Source organism: Elaeis guineensis, chromosome 11 (assembly GCF_000442705.2).
Source record: "Elaeis guineensis isolate ETL-2024a chromosome 11, EG11, whole genome shotgun sequence".
Classification (NCBI taxonomy): Eukaryota; Viridiplantae; Streptophyta; class Magnoliopsida; order Arecales; family Arecaceae; genus Elaeis; species Elaeis guineensis.
In genome coordinates, this window is record NC_026003.2 from 90019536 (window position 1) to 90040490 (window position 20955).

The following is a 20955-nucleotide window of genomic DNA, read 5'->3' on the forward strand; positions in this document are numbered from 1 at the left end:
ATGCAGGAGCCTAAAATTTGATCTACTACATGAGTCAAATTCTTCGAGATGTAGAAACAAAACACTCTAAGGCTGCAAAAGTGATCTATGTGCTCATCACTTCGGCATGACGTCTTTGATCCCACTTTCAAGACCATTGAGTGGTCGTCCTGACTGATTGCCTCTAAAGGTGATCCTCCAAAGGACTAATACCTCTGGGAGCATGGCAAAGTGGATGATCAAACTTGGAGAATTCGATATCAGCTTTTAATCTCAGCCCGCCATGGAAGCCCAGGCACTCGCCTTCTTCCTTGCGGAGTGCACCATTCTCGATGAGGAGCTATCCTTGACAAGATTTGGGCATGCTGGAGAGTCATCCTCTTAATTGGAAATGTCATTCCAACATTGTAAAGAATAAAAGTTTGGATGTCATCTAATTTCTCCATGTTCAAGACTAGATATGGTATACTCACTAATGATAGTGAGCAGATACCAGTCTGATCTAAGTAAGAATCACTGAAAGATTGTATGGACAATCCTTAAGTATTTGGAAAATACTAAAGTCCAGTGACTCAAATATGAGAATACTGACTTTAAACATGTGGATGTTTCGATTTCAGTCAGATCAAGATGACAACAAGAAAGTATCGGATCATACCCTAATTGTATGAGCAATTTGCTAGAAAGGTTCCAAGCAGGATATTTTAGTCTACTCAGTTAGTGATGTAGAGTATATCGTTGCACATGATGCTGCCATGTAAGCTGTGTAGTTGCTGAGCTTCATTAGCAGGTTGGGAGTGGCACCCTCCACTAATGGTCCAGTCCTATCGTAGCACTGGAGCCATAAATCTGGCTAAAGAACTGAAGGACCAGCATACTCTGTATTGCTATCACTTTTGATTTTAAATCAGGGTGACATCGATCTTTGGAAGATCGATGATAAAGGAGAACTTGACCGACCCATTTGCTGAGGCCTCGGAACTAAGAAGTTCTACGAACTCTAGTGGAAGATAGGATATTTAATATCATTCTGATTGACTTTAGCACAAGTGGGAGTTGTTAAAAAATGTGTCCTAAAGTCAATCATCTAAGTGGTAGATGATTGGATTCAGTATATGAATTATCTAATAATAAAAGTTATTTGACAAGTTCATCATAAAAGTTCTAGCTTTCTTAAATGAACTCCTAAATTATGATGAAGTCCTTAGAACTACAATCAATCGATAAAAGAGGATTTATCGGATGATCCTTAAATTGTTCATGATCAAATGATAAGTTATTAACAAGGACGATAACTTATCAAGTGTAGGTCGCTGTATGCCATATGCATTGGTTGTCCTCGTAATCAAGTGATGTGGAGACACTGGTATGGCATTCAGATGAGATGTAGGAGTACATCTGCATTGAATGTGATCAATGTAACACTTTACTGTCAAGAGTAGTTAGCTAAGGCCAATGGGTATAAGTGTCCCTCCGACCTGAGATCACCACGGTGACTTGCAAGCAACTCACTATGCTTTGGTACTGGACTGTCTGTATTTTTAATATAGGTTCGAAAGATTTTTGGATACAGTCAAGTACCTGTGAAGTCAGTGTATGAGTCAAGATGAGATTGACCACTCCTGATTAACTTCAGGAAGAGAATGTCTCACTATGTTTCAATTTAGCAAAACCTAGGCCTGGGTAATCCTCGTAAGGAGTCACGGGATTTGCAAAATTTTGAGACATAATAGAGATGACTTATATGAGTGTTGACAGCATACTTGAAGTTGTCTTGAGTATTATTGATCAAAAGATAAATTATATGGTAACCTTGGGTCAGGATTCTTAGAATGCTGCTTTGCATACATTCGACCTATCTGGACGTTGGAAATCATTACTAGATGGTTACTTCGACTGGTACAGAAATTGATTTTTGTACTATTAGCTTAGGTTCGAACCTATAGGATCACATACATAAGAGGTTGTAACCTAATCAACTGGTTAATCGATGATTGAGAATCGTTCTTAGGTTAAACGATCAATGTGATTGATGTTTGACCTAATGCAAGTGTTGCAGGAGGATCAATTAGCAATTGGATTGCTAAATGGCTCAATCTGATTGAGCAATTAGACTGAGATCAAGTTTAATTAAATTTGATTCAATTAGAATTAGTTTTAATTTAATTGAATTAAGTCTAATTGGTTTATTGGATAAGCCAATTGCAAGGGAGAACAAGTCCCTGTTTGACTAGGACTTGTATGCACCTAATTCTTAATTATGTTAGGATTTAAATCAGAATTAAATATTATTTAATATGATTTAATTGGACTCTTAGTTAGACTAGGATTACCATTAATTAGATTGCAATTAATTTAGATTGGGTTCAAAGTGTTTGACCTAATCTACATAAGAATCCTAGTTAGACTAGGACTCTATCTTCTCCCTTGCGCCACCTAAGAAACTTCAAGCCCATGCCACTAATTTAATTCCAGATAATTTTTATGAGATATCTACATCTAAGAAATGTTACGTCACTCCACTTTCTAGAGATTTGATTCAGATTTGATTTGGTTCAATATGGAAAGAGATTTGGTTAATTATGGAAAGTGGTTTAGGTTTATCTCCTTTGTTTGAAAGAGTCCCTCTTCACAAGGACTCTTCCCTCCTCTCATGCGCCAGCTTCCTCCATCCTTATTCTTTCTTTTTGTCACTTCTTTTGTGAGTTATTTCGTGCTCTCCATGAAATTTATGAGGGAGGGGGCGTCCAAGAGTTGGACGTCCCATGGACTCCTTGTTAGACTAGGTTTTATGACCTAGTCTACCATATAAAAAGTTGCCGCCCCATATGCTATCAAATAAGAGTCAAAAATTTGTGGCTTTTAGATAAAAATAGCAGAGGAGAAAGAGGAAGGCATGGGTGGTTTGAGGTGCCAAAATCTTTGGAGGAGAGTCTTCAATCAAAAGATCAAAGGTTGATATCTTGTAGAGAGAAAGGTAAGAGAAAAGATTGTCTTCTCTCATTATTTTTCTTTCATATTATTCTCTCTTTATTTTTTATATTTTTTGTGTGATAAAATTTGAGAGAGAAAGAGGATGGAATGGGTGGTTTGAGGCATCAAATTTCTTGGAGAAGAGTCTTCTATCAAGAGATCAAAAGTTGATGTCTTGTAGAAATAAAAAGGTAAGAGAAAAGATTGTTTTCTCTTATTATTATTATTTTTAGATTATTCTTTCTTTATTTTATATTTTTATATGATAAAAATTTGAGAGAGAAAGAGGGAAGGCATGGTAAATCCATGCTCCAATGAGTTGCTGCATGGTGATCTAATTTTGGATATGATCTGATCATGTTCTGATGAGAGAAGAAGAAGAAAAGAAGGTCTTCTCTTAAGGTTTCTTTTAAAACCCTTCTTCTCCATAAATTATGAGATTTTTCTATAAAAAAAATCAGATATTATGAGATCTGAAAGTTTAAAAAATATCTAGAGAAGATGGTCTTCCCATGTCCTAGCATAGAGATGTTCTCAGGATATCAATCGTTGATGTACTGAAAGAGAAGAACTGTCTTCTCTTAAGACTTTTTCTTTTATATTATTATTTTTGATTTTAGGGAGGTCAAAAGGTTTGACTTCTCTCTTATTCCTCCTCATATTCTTTATCTCTTGGAATATCCAAGAGATCCAAAGAATATTTTTAGATTAACCATCCGGAGGGATCTGCAAGAAGCTAGCACTTCGAGCGGATCTTTGTTCGACAAATCTTCGATTTTGTTACAGCCTCGTGTAGATCACCTGTAGAGGCTAGATGCATGTGCGGCTCTAAAGATAATAAAAAAAATCAATTATGGAGTTTTCAACTCACATGAAGGTAAGAGATCTGATCTCTTCTCTTATTTAGATGTGATCTAGGTTTTAGATCTAAAACTATTTTAGATCTAGGGTATTGATTTGATCAATACCAAAGCTTTTATTTTTTGATTTATAAATACAATATGACATATTATAGGTCCTAATTATAGGATTTAGTAATCTGATTACATGCATTTGTATGTTAAATTATTTAATTTATATATTCCGCTGCGTTATATTTCAAAATTATTTTAAAATTCATGCATGAAACCCTGCACCTTTTCCAATAGGAGGTCCTAATAGATTTGCTGGGAGTTGTTAGAGCTTCAGCTGAGAAAGTTGTTGGCCTCACCTTCTTCCTCAATGAACCTTCTCCCAAGGTGGAGCTTGATCTCTTCTTCAAGAAGGCCAACTTGATCAACCCAAAATTGGGCCTCATCGCTGCAAAACTGAAGACCAAAGTTAGTACAAAAAATCAAAGGAAGTCAAGTCACTAATAAAGTAAAAGGACTCGGTCATACCTCAAGGAAGAGTCGGACTAAGACCGACATCATAAAGTGTTTGCTTGGCCATCAGTTCACTCAACTTCGGCACCTCGACGTCAAGCACCTTGTGGTAGTTCTCCTCGTCCTCGGGGAGGATTGACTTCTCTTTGTTCGGAGAGAGCCAAGGATCGCTCTAGATCTAACTGAAGCCCTAAAGAACATCTAAAGAGATAAATAAGAATCGACTTTTCAATCATGAATAGAGGAAGGAAGGTCAGTGATAAACTTACACCTATATTGAGGATTGAAGTACCATCACTCTCTCTCATGAGGGGCTTCTTCAATGTGAACAATGCTCTAGAGAGTGAACTCTTCAATTGGATACAAAGCCAATCCAACATAATGACAAAAATAGTGATCACCTGAATGGAGTTCGAAGTGATCTGGATTGGAAGGACTCTATAGAAGTCAAGAATGTTAGAAGTGAATGGGTTGAAAGGCAACCAAAGACCAGCTCAAAGATTCTCCTCGTACATGGTGACTCGACCCTTCGAAGCACTCAAAACATGATCTTCTCAGCTTGGGACTTTAAGCCAAAAAGTAGAAGGAATAGAGTATCGAGATCGAAGCCTTCAAAGATCAGCCTTAGTAATGGATGACCCCTTGCTCTTAGGACCAAAGAAGTTTCGAATCCCTGCACGGGACTCACTGGTCCATGCGGTTCAGGATCCTGATGCCAGATGAAGAGGTGACCTCGGTAGTGGTCCAAGGACTCTCCTCAGACCTAAACTAGGGAGGAGGCCGTCGAGAACCCCAGCCACCTCCATGACTTTCGGCCCGATCCTCACCATCGAAAGATATTTTGAAATAAAAGGAGGATCAAAAGGAAAGAAGAAGAAGATTGGCAAAAGAAAGAAGAAGAAGATTGGCAAAAGAAAGAAGTGAAGCAACTGGAACGAAGGAAGAGACAAGAAAATCAACCAAAAAGAATGAGCAGCTTGACTAGGAAAACGTCGCTGGCATCGGGGGAAGAGTTGGAGATCACAGCAGTAGGGAAACCTTCGACGGACTAGAAGCTGGGACACTGGGGGTGGATAGTGATCGAAAAGATAAAAATATTGGGAGAGTAGTACTATATATACTATTTGCCGACAGTCCAGATCGGACCCTCGAGCTGTCAGATGTCGGACATGTGGCATAAATTAGGGCCATCTGACCAAGCAACTCTTCGATGCACCATTGTTCTAATCTGGCCATGCAAACCGATCTGTGAGAAATAGCTAAGAGCCAATTGACTTTTGACATGTGGTAACCTCTGATTGGCTAGTTTGTAACTGCCAATTTTCGGCCTTTGAAGCTGAAAGAATGATCTATCTCGAGCCATCCATCCCTCATAAATGCTCTGGGATTCGCAAAGTGCTAAATCTTTCCAAATAATTAAGTCATGACTCACGAAGTGACTTATCAAATCAGTATCGGATTTTATGAAGTGATGCGATGGTTCATCTGAAGACTAGACAACTCGGATTCGTCAGCTCAGACAAGCACTAAGGACATATTCTAAGGATTACTACTTCCTTCACTCGAAGCAAATACTTTGGGTTAGGAAGTGGGGGACAAGTGTTACAGGGTCATTCTATCTCAGCCATTATCCTCAGGACTCATCCTCAAATGTCCTTCTCGAATCGGCTGAAATACCAAGATGAACTCCAGTGATGAAGATCATCTGGACATCCTGATAAGCAAGCAAATAACTTCACCAGACTTAGCCCTCGGACATCATCCTCGGCCATACACCAAGGACACCAACATGTCGTCACCGATCTGTTGGTCAGTCTAACGCTGATGACTCCAACTGATGACTCATCAAGACTGCCTGAAGGGCTGGATCAAAGCAACTTCTTCGGCCTCCAACTGACCTTTGGCTTGGCTGCTTACCGACCCCATGGGTTGGGATCATGCCAACCATGTGGAATGAAGTCCAATGACCAACACCGACATAGATACATCCATGGTGAGGCCTCAATCGAATACCAATCTCAGACCGTCAACCTATCCAACCACATAGGCAACCAATCAGAGTCTTTCAACAAACTATCAAAATGTGCCCACTATCTATGACTAACAACCTCTGATTTGTAGATAAGTAGACAGATTCCCTATCCTAATGGCCTGATGGATCGTGGCATAGTCTAATTGCCTACCGGATTCAAATGCAACGACTTATGACTCTACCTCCATAAAAAGAGATAACTAGGGGATCCGAGGTAAGCTAAGCTTGACTTCAGAGAGAAAATATCCATGCATTCTCACCCTTCTCTTTCTCTGTTTCTCTTTTCTACTATTCCTAAGCTCTAGCTAACTTAAGTATTTAAGAGTCCCCCCATCAGAGAACCCTCCATATGAGTAGACTTCTCTTGTAGATCTCTATTGGCATCCCGGTGCCCAGATTTGCACTCAACCTCGACCACATTAGCTTCAATCAGAGTCTTGTGGCAATAGATATAATTATGGATATAAGTTAGATAATTAAACTTATGATGATAAAATAAAAAATGTTACTAAATGGATGATAAATCAAATTAATAGCATATTTATATGGTTGTATATATTTTTTTAAAATTAGTAAGTACTATATAAAATTACATAGAGTTATAGATAGATTTAGATATTCAAATATGAATCGGATAGTTATTTGTTCATATCCATATCTATTTTTTTTTTACGGATATGGAGATGGATACAAATATAGTTAGATCCTCAAATTTTTGTCCATATCTGGATTGATTTGGATATGAAAATGAATCTGAATGGATATTATCCGTACCACTTTTATCCTTAATTTGAGTTGATATTTTATTAAATTATGATTAAAGTATTGGAGAAAGGTAGATCTTAGGATAAGCATAGATTTTTCAAATTATTAGATAGAAATATAATTTATTTCTAATTTTAGAGGATTTTTATAATTTACTCAAAAATAATTATAATAGCTAAAGTTGGCCCCTCTTCTATGAAAATAGATGTTTGTGCATAGGAATTTACATGCTGGTCGTCTGGAGGAAAAGCTATATACCTCTACCCATATATCTTGCTTGTTGAACATACTTTGACATATGTATATCTGTAAAAATAATTGAATTGCTCGGTGGCTTGCATCATAGTCCTACATTAACTAATAAAAGAGGTGCCATATTAGTTTTATTAGCTTGGGCCGACCCTCCTCCCAATAGATTCAAGTTTTGGACTATACGACAAATGGTATGAGAACAAGATACATTATACATCAATTTTTATTGGCCACAGGGGCCCTCATTGAGCATTATTTGGATCAAGAAGGGCCTAGTGGGATATGAATAGGGCCCAAGCCATTAGTGGGACCCCTTCTCAAGTAGGAGCCAAGATCGTGAGGGCATCACAAGATTGAGTAGGAGAGATTATTATGGTCCTACATTAACTAATAAAAGAGATGCCATATTGGTTTATTAACTTAGGCTGGTCCTCCTCTCAATAACTTAAAGTTTCTGGACTATAAATCTATGGTACCTAGTAGTTGCACCAAGGTGATTTGGATTTGTATCTTCACTTGGGTTTAGAGGTCACAAGCACTTATAGAGTATGGATCTCTTGCTTTTTTTTTTTTTTTAAACATGTGCAATTTAAAACTATAATCATTCACGAGTTAGTGGTACTAAAATGGATGCATTAAGAATTAGTTTTGAATATGTAAAATTATTTCTTAAATATCATTTTAATAATCTAAAATATTATCAAAATATTTAACAATTTTGCAATTTTAAAAGCTCTATAAGTAAAAGTGAAGATTTTAAAGGAACGCAGGTACTCATATAAGAAACAAAGGAGAGTTCATCTAAGAGTTAAAGAGTTTAGGAACTCCTAATCAAAAAATGGAAAGGGGATCAAACTTTGTGAAAATCTTGCATCCTGAAATAAGTAATTGCTATTTTTACAAATCTAAATTCACTCCTTATTCTTATTTTTTTATTTTTAATTATTAAGAGATAAAGTAGATGGCTTCCAAAATGACTACCAAATTCTAAATATTAAGCAACCATGAAGGGTGTGTTTTAGATACCTATCTAGCCAATTGATCAACAGTTGCTAAGTCACTCTTAACTGATAGCTTAGTGGTATGATAAAATCAACAACAAAGCAAACAACAGGCAGGACTGCTCGGAGCTCGGTAATAAGAATAGTATAACAGCGGCTGATAGAATGCGCCAAACCACAAGAAGACTTCTCCTATGATCTCCGGTTGTAAGACCAATTCCATACTGCAGTGAATCAATCTTAAGCTTTCAACAAAGTAGACCTTTAGCATCCCTAGGAGGGGGATTTGAAAGAGGTAATGATAAAGTTGGAAGATTGCTCCTAATAAAACTCTAGATGTCTTTAAATGGGTAGTTGAATTCAACTGTTTGAGAGCAAGCCATATCTTTGGGAACCAAATTTGATGGCTAAGATTGCTTGATGAGATAAAATTCTTTGAGGAAAAGAAATAACATGCTATGAGAATCTAGATTAATCTGCAGGTTAAAAGGTCTAGGGAATTTGAATTGGTGGACACTCATGAATAAAAAGAAATAAATAAGTAGATCTCTATTATAGACTTTTTACTTGCCTATAACAAATTAAGGAAGTCTAAATTTCATTAGTTGGCTCAACATATGTTTCCTAATTTATCTAAGAATCTGTCGTATCAAAAATATTCATTTTCCTGGTAAGAGATGAATAAAACTTTTCTAAAAATAGTTATTCATATATATCATAGTGTTATTTTAACAATTTTGCCTCGAACAAATCAAGCAAATATATATGACAAAAGAGAGAATTTGTTTTCTCCATCCGCCACTTTCAAGTATATGCTTATATAACCGTATCAGGCAATTATTTACCCTAGGTTATGATGTTCATTATGATAATGATAATGTATGAGTAGTGGGATGTGGTGAGACTCAGTCAAAAAAGAAAATTACCAATATGACACTAGCTTTTGTATTGTACCTTTAGACTAATATTTTCTCATGAATTACGCCAATTCTCATGTCAATTCCTAGTAAGTACTTATATACTTGTTAAAGTACGTATTATATTAAAGATTTTTTTTCCTACTTTTCTTTTATTTCTTAGATTTTTCTAATGAATGTCATCTTTTACTTCTTACGCTTCCACGAAAGATGTTTGTTAATTTTTTGTTGTAGGACATAATAATGAAATATAATCATATAGGTAAGGTGAAAATGGAGAGAAGCTCCACTAATGTGGCCTATCAATTGATGCTCTCACCCACATCATTCCTTTCAAGCTGTGATTTTGTCTTCTCTAAAAAGAACATTAGTGCTAGCTTTGTTGAAGGATATATTGTAATACCCCAAACTCACCAATTTAGAAATTGCATACATCTTAAGGCATGAAAAGAAAAAAAAAAAAATTAAAGCCAGCACGTGAATGAAACTCCTGAAGGAGTCTTCTCCTTTTTCCAATCCGAGTCCCAATCATGGTGAAAGTCGGATTCATCTGGTTTCTTCCCCCCCTCTACCTCTATTTAAAGGAAAAATTTTTTTTCTTTCTTCCCACCGTCGATCAATAGGGGTGGCAATCGGGTCGGATCGGATCATAAATAGATCGGATCAGATACGGATCAGGTCAAAAAATATCCTGAACCCAATCTATTTATCAAACAAATCAGATTTTCAAATCTGAACCGGATCCATTTAATAAACAAGTCACCCGACCCGACCCATTTAACATGTTTATTAAACAGTTAACTTGTTTAACCGATCCGATCCAATCTATTTAATTTGTTTATCATTTAATCTGTTTAATAGATGAATAACCTATTTAACCAATCCGACCCAATCCGTTTAATTTATTTTTAAATAAGATAAATATCATAATTCACAAACAGCCAACAAGTTTAATTCAAGATAAAATATATCATTTCAAACTGGAACACATTATTCTTAAAGGAGAATAAATGCTGCCACTGTTTAACATATGATCACTTTAAATAACATAAAGCATGAGGAGAGAAAATCTGCTCAATAAAAAAAAAAAAGCTTGCCAACCAAGCAAGTAATTATAGTGTTATTAAGTCCAATCTCATATCATGCATGAAAGTATGAAACTTGCAATATCCTATTGTAAAATATAAAATACGTATATCAAAATATTAAGTTAACAGGTTATCGTAAATAGCATCTGAATATATTCCCAAATTATATCCCAATGATGATAAAGAAGGTAACAACGCTGCAATAGAACACATATAGAAGATTCAAATAGGATATAATATTAACTTTAAGCCAAATCCCATCACCAATAATATATTCAAATTAAATCGGTAGTAGCGGCCTAAGAGCCTAGCTTTTATGAGAGCAATTAACCGGAGAGGCTCGGAGCTCATGTTGCCCATCATCATAGTTCATAGAAGCTCGAGGTTAATTTTTTAGAAGAAACTTATCCTGATTCTTGCATGAAAAATTTATATTTTAGCAATGTTTAATTGAGTATAAAATATTGATAGAGAAAAAGTAAAGGATACAAATATATGGTACAACTTCAAATATATGGATCTGCTAATTCAGATTCTCATCCATCTCAAGAATGATAACAAGGTTGCTGCATCTGAAAAATATCAGAATAGCAAAGAATGGAAAAGAAAGATCCATGCATATCTAGAAAAAGAAGACGATGCTCAGATCTGATAAAGCGATAATTAATCTATAGTTAAATTAAAATGACTATAATCGGTTGCCTATAAAAAAAGACCATCCAAGATTGTTGCCACTAGAAATAGTTGAGTCATCAAATATATATCCAAAAATCATCATAGCCTCCACAATACATGTCCAAAAACATGAACAATGCAATCCAAAAAAGAATACATAACCATGAAACAACCTGTTTAACTGATCCAATCCAACCCATTTAACCTATTTTTAAATAAGACAAACATCATAATTCACAAACAACCAGCATATTTAATTCAAGACAAAATATACCATTTCAAACTGAAAGTTTAGAAATGTTGTGATCCAGGTGGTGTGCCCAAGGCCCAGGGGACCAAGGCTAAGGCCAAGGTTCATCATTCATGAGGGCTTCATGGAGGCTCTAGGGCTAGTTGGGCCCTAGGTTGAAAGGCTGTGGGCCTTTCGGATTCTTGAGGTCTAGGTTATGTGGGCCTCAAGGGACCAACTCTTTATGGGCCAAGTCTAGGCCCAGGATAGGTAAGATTAGGTCGAGTCATGGGTGTACATGGACTTGGGTTAACCTAATATCCCATAGAGTTGGTCAAGGAAGTTTTGGGTTTGGGTCACTTGACCCTGTGTTTATATATACATGTACTGTATAGGTTTGATTAAGCCAAGGAATATGAAAACTCTTTCTTCCAAGTCTCTCTCTCTCTTCTCCCTCTCTCTTCAGCTATTCTCCACACCCCAGGAGCAAGAAACCCTAGGGTTTCTTGCCGCCAGGTCCATAGAAGGCAAGAAAAGCAGGGGAGGCGCTAGGGTTTTGAGCCCCTCCCCCTTTGTGCTGCCAACCATATTGCCTCTCCCTCTCTTGCAGCCATCCAAACATCAGGTCCAAGAATTAAAATCTCTTGCTACGAGGTTGGTACAATTTTTTCTTAGATCTGGAGTTGATCTAAGGTCGTTTGAGGTGCGGGTGAGATCTCCATCAACAGATCTACAGGAAAGGCTGCAGCAGGACAGATCTGCAAGGTCTGATTCTATCTACCTTCTTTCCTATCTAGAATACCCCAATTTGAGATCTATAAATTGAAAGACCTCGATCCAGGCCTGATCTGGTTGGGTACCAGATCTTGGATTTTTTATAGGTGATCTTAGAGGCATTCTTCATCTGGAACGAAAGGCTGACGAAGAAGACAGCAACCAGGCTGATTTCGTCAAGGGCTTTTGATCGAGTCCAGAAGTCTCCAGATTTATTTGTTGCTGGTTCTGATACACCCAAGGTCTATGGGAGGAGCCAGAATCATGCTCCAATAGTTGGTATTAGAGCCACGTTGGTGAGGAAGCAGTTCCAAGCACGAGAAGTTGAAGATCCTAAGTGCTGAAAATTTTCAGCAAGGTACCATCAAGGTATATTCTACACTTCTTGATTTTATATTGCTTGTTTGGCTTGGATCCAGTCATGGGCAGCAATATGAAGGTTGATTTCGAGAAGTTTGATGGCAAGAAAAATTTTTTCATGTGGAAAATCTGGGTGGAGGATCTTTTGGTGCAAGCAGATCTGGATCAGGCTTTGGATGAGAAGCCTAAGGGAATGACAGATAGAAAGTGGGCATCGTTGGAGAAGAAAGCATGCTCGATGATCAAAGGATGTTTGATGGATGCGGTATTGTATTCGGTGCTGGAAGAAAAGACCCCGAAGGGCCTTTGATCAAAGTTGCACACCATATATATGGGGAAGAATATGTGCAACAAGCTAATGCTGAAGAAGAGGTTGTACAGTCTTCGGATGCAGGAGGGATCTGATGTGATTGGCCACATTCAGAGGTTCGATCAGTTGTGCACAGAGTTGATGAATATCAGGGTGAAGCTGGATGAGGAGGATAAGTCTCTGTTGCTTTTGTGTTCGCTGCCAGGATCATATGACTCTTTGGTGACTACACTGCTCCACGGCAAGGAGACTCTGGAATATGAGGACATGGTCTCGGTGTCGAGATCTAATGAGCAAAGAGAAAAGTTGACCAGAGATTAGGCTCCCCAGGAGGATTTGGTAGTAGGAGAGAGGACAGGTAGAGGCAGAGGCAGAAGCAAGTCCAGGGGGCGGTCCAAGTCCAGGAAGGGAAAGAAAGAGATGAAATGCTTCAAGTGCAACGAGTTCAGGCACTTCAAGTGAGAATGTCCACTATGGAAGAGCAAGAAGGGAGAAAGAAGTGGCTCAGAATCAGTGAGTACAGTTGCTGGACAGCAGGTGGAGGATGATCTACTTATGGTATCAGATGGTCACAGGCATTACACAGAGGAGTGGACACTAGACTCTGCATGCTCACATCACTACACACCACACAGGTCTTGGTTTGCAACATACACCAAGACAGATGAGGGATCAGTGACTCTAGGTGATAATCATCCTTGCAAGGTGGCTGGGATAGGGACAGTCAGGATAAGGATGTTTGATGGGATTGTGAGGACATTGACAAATGTAAAGCACGTCTCGGAGCTGGAAAAGAATCTGGTGTCACTAGGCTACTTGGAGCGCAGTGGATACAGCTCCAACAGTAGGGCTAGAAGCGGAGTATTAAACATCTCCAATAGAGCTATGGTGGTGATGAGAGGCAGAAGGTTGGACAATAACCTCTATCGCATGGAGGGATCTGTGGTGACCGGAGAGTCTGATGCAGCAGTTGCAGCACAGGACCAGCAGGGGGCTTACAGGATGTGGCATTACCGCCTAGGCCACATGGATGACAAGGGGCTGAGGGAGTTGAGCAGGAGAGGACTCATCTCTGATCTGGAGGATGGTGCTACAGGGGAGATCTGTGAGCCTTGTCAGATGAGAAAGCAGAGGAGAGTTCAGTTCAACATCAGTACAACCCGCAGTGCAGCCCCTCTGGAGTTAGTACATATGGATGTGTGGGGACCAGCCCTAGTTTCAGCTAGAAATAGGGCCAGATACTTCATGACCCTGATTGATGATTTCTCAAAAAAACTCTGGATTTACTTCATGAGAGAGAAGTCTAAGATCTTCGCCAAGTTCAAAATTTGGAGAGCTGAGGTAGAGAAGGAGCAGGGGAGAAGCGTAAAGTGTCTGAGGTCAGATAATGGCGGGGAGTATACCAGCAGAGAGTTCCAGGACTACTGTGAGGAGTGTGGGATCAGGAGACACTTCTCAGTTAAAAAGACTCCACAGTAGAATGGGGTGGCCAAGAGGATGAACAGAATACTTCTAGAAAAGGTACGATGCATGAGGCTACAGACAGGGCTTCTAAAGGCGTTCTTGGTTGACACAGTTGACGCAGCGGGTTACTTGGTCAATCGATCACCTCACACCAGGTTGGATGGCAGGCTTCCAGAGGAGGTGTGGTCTGGGAGGACAGTTGGGCTGGGCCATCTACGGGTATTTGGGTGCACGGCCTATGCGCACATTGAAGCTGGTGAGCGGAGTAAGCTAGACGTCAGATCACGCAAGACGGTGTTTCTAAGCTATCCGTGAGGAGTTAACGGATACAGGCTGTGGGATCCCTTGGAAAAGAAGGTCATCATTAGTTGGGATGTGACTTTTGATGAGGAGTCAGTCCTACGAAGGCGAGCAGGCATGGAGGAGCAGCAGGAGTAGGAGGAGGTCCAGCAGGGGGCTGCTGGACAGCTTACCTCTTTGATTTTGCCTCTTGCAGGTACTATGAGAGGACATGATATTTAGGTGGAGAACCTACCTAAGATGTCTTCACAGGTGGAGAGGTCTCAGATGGATGATCGAGGTGAAGAGGTCTAGCAGGTGCGAGCTGGACCGAGGACTGATATCGGTGTTGCCCTACACAAGCCCAAGAGGACCATCAGGCAACCAGACCGATATGGCTTCGAGGAGACACTGTCATATGCCCTGGTGACAGTGAATGGAGACCCATATATGTATCAGGAGGCTATTGAGAGTCAGGACAGAGAGCGATGGATCCAGACGATGTCCGAGGAGATGCAGTCTCTCCACCAGAATCAGACGTGGCGATTGGTGCAGTTGCCACAGGAGAAGAGGCCCATTGGCTGCAAATGGGTCTACAGTCGCAAGGAAGGGTCTTCAGAGCAGGGAGGTATCAGATTCAAGGCGAGGTTAGTGGCCAAGGGATACTCCCAGATGGAAAGCATTGACTTCAGTGAGGTCTTCTCTCCTGTCATCAGACATACTTCCATCAGAGTGTTGCTGAGCATTGTAGTAGCTCAGGATTTAGAGCTGGAGCAGATGGATGTCAAGACGGCATTCCTCCATGGGTATTTGGAGGAGAGGATTTACATGGAGCAGCCACCCGATTTCAGGGATCCAAGATCAGAGGGAAAGATTTGTTTGTTGCAGAAGTCGCTGTACGGGCTGAAGCAGTCGCCAAGGCAATGGTACAAGTGGTTCGACTCCTATGTGCACAACATTGGACTTTTCAGGTGCGAGTTTGATCCCTGTGTTTATGTTCAATCTCTTGAGGATGGTTCTAGGGTGTTCCTACTCTTGTATGTGGATGACATGCTTATAGCATGCAAGAATAGGAAGGTTATGCAGGATCTGAAGGCATCCTTATCTCGAGAGTTTGAGATGAAGAATTTGGGCCCTGCAAGGAAGATCCTAGGCATGGAGATTTTTAGAGATCGAGCCTAGAGGGTGCTGCATCTATCTCAGGGGGCTACATACAGAAGGTCTTAGAGAGGTTTGGAATGAAGGGAGCAAAGTCGGCGGAGCTGCCACTTGCCGGTCACTTCAGACTCTCGAAGACCATGGCACCACAGACTGAGGTGGAGGCTTAGGAGATGGAGACGATTCCTTATGCTTTAGGAGTTGGAAGCTTGATGTATGTGATGGTCTGTTGTAGGTCAGACATCGCTCATGTAGTGAGTCAGGTTAGCAGGTTTATGGCGCAGCCTGGCAGGGAGCACTGGAGAGCTCTAAAGTGGATATTCAGATACCTGGCAGGTTCAGTTGGAGTTGGCATCTGCTACGAATAGCGAGAAGGTGTGTGGGATACTCTGACATGTCCAGGGAGGCTCAGGGGCTGATTGGCGGTTATGTAGATGCAGACTTCGGTGGAGATGTGGATATCCGGAGGTCTACGACAGGCTTCATCTTTAGCCTGTATGGAGGTCTTATTTCTTGGAGATCGAGTCTGCAGCCTATCACGGCCCTATCCACTACAGAGGCGGAATACATCGGGCTGACAAAAGCAGCTAAGGAGGTAATTTGGCTGAAGGATTTGTTGATGGAGATGGGCCTTACTCAGGAGGCCATTAGAGTGCACTGTGACAGTCAGAGTGCATTTCTACTAGCACAGAACTCAGTCTATCATGCAAAGACAAAGCACATTGACATTCGATATCATCGGATCAGGGAGCTTGTGGAGGATGGCGAGGTGGAGCTGGTAAAGGTACATACCAAGGAGAACCCAGCTGATGCACTTACGAAGGTACTTCCATGGGATAGCTTTCAGAGATGTGTTGAGCTGATTCGGCTGATGGACAGAGTGGAGCTGGTTGAGGCCTTGGGACACCAAGGTAGAGATTGTTGTGATCTAGGTGGTGTGCCCAAGGTCCAGGGGACCAAGGCTAAGGCCAAGGTCCATCATTCATGAGGGCTTCATGGAGGCTCTAGGGCTAGTTGGGCCCAAGGTTGAAAGGCTGTGGGCCTTTCAGGTTCTTGAGGTCTAGGTTATGTGGGCCTCAAGGGACCAACTCTTTATGGGCCAGGTCTGGACCTAGGATAGGTGAGATTAGGTCGAGTCGTGGGTGTACATGGGCTTGGATTAACCTAATCTCCCATAGAGTTGGTCAAGGGAGTTTTGGGTTTGGGTCACTTGACCCTGTGTTTATATATACATGTACTGTATAGGTTTGATTAAGCTAAAGAATACGAAAACTCTTTCTTCCAAGTCTTTCTCTCTCTTCTCCCTCTCTCTTCAGCTATTCTCCATGCCCCAGGAGCAAGAAACCCTAGGGTTTCTTGCCGTCAGGTCCATAGAAGGCAAGAAAAGTAGGGGAGGCGCTAGGGTTTTGAGCCCCTCCCCCTTTGTGCCGCCAACCATATTGCCTCTCCCTCTCTTGCAGCCATCCAAACATCAGGTCTAGAATTTGAAATCTCTTGCTACGAGGTTGGTACAAGTTTCTCTCAGATTTGGAGTTGATCTGAGGTCGTTTGAGGCACGGGTGAGATCTCCATCAACAGATCTACAGGAAAGGCTGCAGCAGGATAGATCTGCAAGGTCTGATTCTATCTATTTTCTTTCCTATCTAGAATGCTCTGATTTGAGATCTACAAATTGGAAGACCTCGGTCCAGGCCTGATCTGGTTGGGTACCAGAACTTGAATTTTTTAGAGGTGATCTTAGAGGCATTCTTCATCTAGAACGAAAGGCTGACGAAGAAGACAGCAACCAGACTGATTTCGTCAAGGGCCTTTGATCGAGTCCAGAAGTCTCCAAATTTGTTTGTTGCTGGTTCTGCTGCACCCAAGGTCCATGGGAGGAGCCAGGATTGTGCTCCAACAAGAAACACATTATCCTTAAAGGAAAACAAATGTTGCCACTGTCTAACATATGATCAGTTTAAATAACATAAAGCATGAGGAGAAAATCTGCTCAATAAAAAAAAAAAAAGCTTGCCAGCTACATAAGTAATCATAGTATTTTTAAGTCCAATCTCATATCATGCATGAAAGTATGAAATTGATAATTTCTTATTGTAGAATATAATCTACATATATCAAAATATTAAGTTAACATGTTGCTATAAATAGCATCAAAATTCCGAACATAATTCCAAATTACATTCCAGTGATGACAAAAAAGATAGAAATGCTGCAATAGTAACACATACAGAAGATTCAAATAGGATACAACGTTAACTCTAAGTCAAATCCCATCATTAATAATATGTTCAAATTAAACAGGTAGTAGCGGCCTAAAAGCCAAGATTTTATGAGTTTTAGCAATTAACTGGAGAGGCTCAGACTTGATAATTAATCCATAGCTAAATTAAAACAACTACAATCAATTGCCTATATAAGAAAGCCATCCAAGATTGTTGCCGTTAGAATTAGTTGAGCTATCAAATATATATCCAAAAATTATCATAGCCTCTACATACAAACTTTAAAACAATCTCAAAATTGCTTAAAACCCAAATAAGTACCTAAAATTTCAAACAAAGACAATATAACAACATCCATTATTTTTAGTCAAATAAAAATCAAAAAGAAGTTTCAAACAAAATACAACATAACAAGATAATATGTCCGAAAAATATGAACAACACAATCCAAAAAAGAATGCATAACCATGATTCATCTTATTATAAGTTGGGATCAATATTGGCCGAGCCTTGAGTTGATTGGGCTTCATTGATGAAACTAAAGTTCATGACATCTTCTATAATCTCATCCAACTCGGGTTCGAAAATATCTATATTGAAAGATTACAATAGTTAATAATAAACTCATTCAAAAAATATAATAGCAATACAATGATTAAATTATATACCTTTTTTTCAAATATCCAATCTCGAGTGTAAATCATAACCTCAGCGACATTTGGTTTAAGTGAACTATGATACTTATTAAGTACCCACCCATCAATACTAAAAGCAGATTCAGAGGCAACTGTAGATATTGGAATGTTAAAATATCATGTGCCATGGGAGAAAGATGAGGATATCGAAAATGATGGCTTTTCAAAATTCAAGGATGTCTAAATTGGACTTCCTATCAACTCTTGGCTCATCTAAGTATAATTCCAATTTAGATTTCTATGCAGTAGCCACAAATTCAAAGCTTTCAAATATATCAAATCCTACAATATTATAAAAATAAAATAAGTTATTTATTAAAACTAGTAACATGTACAAGATAATAAATTTATTTTGATAAATAAAAATTTATATTATCTTAAAAATATCTGCTTTTCTACATGGCTCAGAAGTCTCACAAGATGTATCACTATTAATGTCTGCATCCGTTGAAGTACTAATAGCTCGAGTTTTAGAAGAAGAAACTATATACTGATTGAAGAGAAAAAATATGCAATCATGAAAATAGACGATCTCGATACAACCATATCCATACAATTTTCTATAACAATACTTTACAAATTGAAATTTATATCGAAGATCCAAAATAACTATCATGGCCAAGATTAAACAATGATCTGATCAATATTTTTTAAAATTTTTTATATATTTGTCCTGCCATTCATTGCGTGAAAGCATTTACACTCTCCATCTTAAAGTGAGCTTAATCAAAAAAATATGAGGAAAGTATAAATTTGCTATAGTATATTTAACTTCAGAAAATACAAGAGTAGTATTATAGAATACACTCAACAACTTGTTAATCTTCATAATTTTATTCGACTCTTCTTTAGATGGACAATGCTTGTAATTGGAGTCACTTAATTTCAAATGAAAAAAGACACGTCGACAAGCAAGAGCACTATCTAGCATCAAATAAGTTGAATTTTATCTTGTGGGAATATCTTGCCTTAAATCTTTTCTATTTTTCAAAGACATTTGTCTAACACATTCCAAAAACTTTTGTTTCTAAACTTGTAAACCTTTCACATATTTAACACTTTTATGAACCTTATAAATAGATTCATCTATCTCCTTTAATCCTTCTTGTACAATTAAATTAAGAATATGAGCACAACATCGAACATGAAAAAACTCATCATTTGAGTAAAGTATATTTTTCAAATTAAGTTGGATCTTTAACATATCAACAAAAATATTATTTACTGATGCATTATCCAACATCATACAAAATAACTGTTTTTCAATCTTTCAATCAATTAACAAACCATAGATCATTTCACACAAAGATATGTCATTATGTGGAGGAGGCATGAAACGAAAGTTAAGAACTTTTTTTTGCAACACCCATTCTTCATCAATAAAATGGGCGGTTAAACATAAATACCCATTAGTGGTAATAGAGGTCCATAGATCTGAAGTCAAGCTTATCCTAGTAGAAATTGAGTGTAGCCATAATAATAATAATTTTTAATATAATTTCAGCATATCTGTCTCAACAGTATTCCTTGATACTAACTTAACATCCTCACAAATATAAGCAAATAAGGATCTAATACCTTCATACTCAACAAATTAAAATGGTAGATCATGCTTGATAATTGCATATGTCAATAATTTATGAAATTTTTTTGGATTAAATTTATTAGACTGCATTGATATGGATCCTCAAGATTGTGATAAAATCATCTGCCCCACATCATGATTCTTTGTACAATTCTCTATATTCCATTTTAAATTTTTAGTCTCAATCTTACCACCAAAATGATATTTCATGCCACACTTGATGCATTTATATTTTTTTATTGCTTCATTTATTTGAAAAAATTGATAAACTAGTGAAGTTAACTTTCTTTTATGTTTACCGATGGAATCACCAATTGTAGTTGTATTTGAAGCTATAGGTACCAATTCATTGGCACCATCATCATCACTTCCTAGATCTAAATTGACGACAGGCTCTTTATCCATCTACATCATATAATAAAAGCTTATATTAATCACAAAAAAAATTAAAAATAGTTAGAACATTAAAGAAAGGAAGAGGAAGAGGAGGCTCAAATTTAGTATTTCATCTATAACTAAATCAAAACAACAACAATCGATTGCCTGTAGAAGAAGACCGTCCAAGATTATTGTTGTTAGAAATAGTTGAATCAGTAAAAAGATATTTTAAAATCATCATAGCCTCCCTACACAAACCTTAAAACAAACCTCTGCACATAGGTTATACAGATACTACAAACACATATCAAGCAGAACAAAGTTTAATATATAAATGAGACATGCAAGATAATATTTATTAAATAAATCATAGGAGAACAATGATCGTCTAAGAGTCAAATCGAATATCAATAGGTTAATGCCATTGAACCCAAAAATTGGAGCAAAATTAAGAA

General features: G+C 38.4%; 1 protein-coding gene across 2 annotated transcripts in view; it reads right to left on the reverse strand.

Moving 5' to 3' along the window:
- LOC105035211 (uncharacterized) overlaps window positions 1–20955 on the reverse strand; it is a 49296-nt gene that overhangs the window by 27543 nt on the left and 798 nt on the right. The window lies entirely within an intron of this gene.